The sequence below is a fragment of the Portunus trituberculatus genome, chromosome 23 (genome assembly GCF_017591435.1).
Source record: "Portunus trituberculatus isolate SZX2019 chromosome 23, ASM1759143v1, whole genome shotgun sequence".
NCBI classification, from domain to species: domain Eukaryota; kingdom Metazoa; phylum Arthropoda; class Malacostraca; order Decapoda; family Portunidae; genus Portunus; species Portunus trituberculatus.
Genome location: NC_059277.1, coordinates 425001 through 427500, shown reverse-complemented (window position 1 = coordinate 427500; position 2500 = coordinate 425001). Strand labels below are relative to the sequence as shown.

The 2500-nt window shown below is 40.2% G+C and overlaps 1 protein-coding gene across 2 annotated transcripts in view; it reads right to left on the bottom strand.

The window, feature by feature from the left end:
- LOC123507600 (E3 ubiquitin-protein ligase ZNRF1-like) overlaps positions 1–2500 on the bottom strand; it is a 64149-nt gene that overhangs the window by 29511 nt on the left and 32138 nt on the right. The gene's annotated exons all lie outside the window — the stretch shown is intronic.

Below are 2500 nucleotides of genomic sequence, written 5' to 3'. Positions count from 1 at the left end.
AGAGAGAGAGAGAGAGAGAGAGAGAGAGAGAGAGAGAGAGAGAGAGAATAAAGAAAGCTATTGCATCTTGCAGTGATGAGAGAAAACTATGATCAATAACACTCTCTCTCTCTCTCTCTCTCTCTCTCTCTCTCTCTCCACTATATATATCTATCATCCTTTTCTTCTTCCTCTCTTTATCTATTCTTCTACTTCTTTAGGGTGTGTGTGTGTGTGTGTGTGTGTGTGTGTGTGTGTGTGTGTGTGTGTGTGTGTGTGTGTGTGTGTGTGTGTGTGTGTGTGTGTGTGTGTGTGTGTGTGTGTGTGTGTGTGTGTGTGTGTGTGTGTGTGTGTGTGTGTGTTCGTACGTGCATGTTCGCATACCTACCGGCCAACACGCACTGAAATACAGTTTCTAAATACTAACAAATCAATACCTCTCTCTCTCTCTCTCTCTCTCTCTCTCTCTCTCGCAGCAAAGCGAAACAAAACAAATAAGTCTATAAGAAATAAAAAAAGAAAACAAAGTGAGTTAAACTGAATAGATTAAGAGGAGGAGGAGGAGGAGGAGGAGGAGGAGGAGGAGGAGGAGGAGGAGGAGGAGGAGGAGGAGGAGGAGGAGGAGGAGGAGGAGGAATGTACATAGATGAAAGTGATGACAAGAAACAAAGGATACTTATAAAAAAGAATAAATCAATAAAGAAATAAGTATAAAACTCTCTCTCTCTCTCTCTCTCTCTCTCTCTCTCTCTCTCTCTCTCTCTCTCCTTCGATCACTGCATACCTCTGAAAATACACCCCAGGGACGTTACTAGACTCACCCCCTCACCCCTCCCTCTCTTTCATCCCGCGACGCAAAGGAACACAAAGAAAGAACACAAACAGCAGCAGACCAGTTGTCCATTGCGGCGCTTGAACCTTGTGCGGAAGTATAAGGTATGGTGGATGTGTGATTTAATGAAGACTTTCCATTCCATCCCCCTCACCTCCCCATCTACCGTTCCCTCTCTCCCTCTCATAGCAAACAGTGGAAGTGGAATGGGCAGTATAAGGCTTCTCGCAAATCTACAGTGTCATTAGTAGATGTGGATAATAAAGATAATAAAGAAGATTTATCCCCATCAATCATTCATTCCTTGTCAGTCTTGAATAGCTTTGTGCTCAGTAAAGTAAAAATTTCTCCCATATAGACATGAGTAGTAAAGTGGAAGGTTTACTCATGGCATACTACTACTACTACTACTACTACTATTACAGGTGTTATTAATGGTAAAGGTTTCTTCCCACCGACCATTCCCTTTCATAACCTTAAAGAAATAACGTGGGATTAAAAAGCTGAAGGATTCTCAAGGCACACTTACTGGTAGACACCATAGTAAATGCAAACATGTGGGAAATATAATACAAGGCTCCTCATTACATACCTACCATTACATTAGATAGGATAATAAAAATGAAGGTTTCGTCCCCACCTACCACTATTAAAAAGAAGAGAAATATTATAGCAAAATAGAGCCTTTCATTACATACCCAACATACACAATAGTAAAGACAAAGGCCTGGTTCCTTCACGCCTATCATTCCCTTAATAAGAAAATGGCAGTGTCTATAATACCACAGCAGTCACAATTTCCTATCACCACAAGTCTCGCCACACCCCTGCAGGCACCCTGTCCAACCTCGTACATGGTCTCCTCTTTAGGGAATCCATGTCGTTGTTAATAATATATAGAGGCAGCTTTTATTGTTTTGCTGTATGAAGCTTACAAATTGACTATATTCAGCGGCATTCACCACTGCTGCCTTTGTGTATTATTAATGCTGGTATTTTGGGATATTTCTTTCCACGTTTTGGGAACTGATACTTTCACAATGGGGTTTAGTTTTATCTATTTTTCTGATAATTTTTGTTACCCATGGACAGATTCCCTCTCATAATCATGAAGAAACAAAAACACGGATTCAAATATAGGCATGTATTCAGAAATGCTTCAGTCTCTCCCCACAATAATTTTCTAAGGCCACAGAGGTAAACAGCTGAGTTTTGAAGAGTATTTGTTTTGTTAATAATGCAGAATTCTTGTTAACCTGTAACTAAAAAGAAAAAAAAAAATAATAGTAATAAAAACACGCTCATAAATCCCAGCCTTTTTGAAAGTAGTGTAGGTGTGACGCAGGAATGTTTCAGAATAAGGCTCACAGTGATGAGATGGACGCGGAGTATAATACTGCAACCTTCATAACCGTAACTCGTGACACCAGAAAACATACAACCTTCCACCATTTCAACTGGAAGCTTTTAATAGTAGAGAGGGACGGTTCTTTTCTTTCTTTTTTTTTTTTTTTTTGAAGTAGGAGTTAAGACATCAAAGAATAGCTACAAAAAAAGACCCGCTGAAGTACAGGTTCCCATACAATCAAAAGCGTTAATCGAAATCAAGGGATAAGTTCAAAATAAGGTCTATTTTGATGACAGGGCGGCTGGCTGAGCAAAGAGCGACAATCATCAATGCCCTGCGAC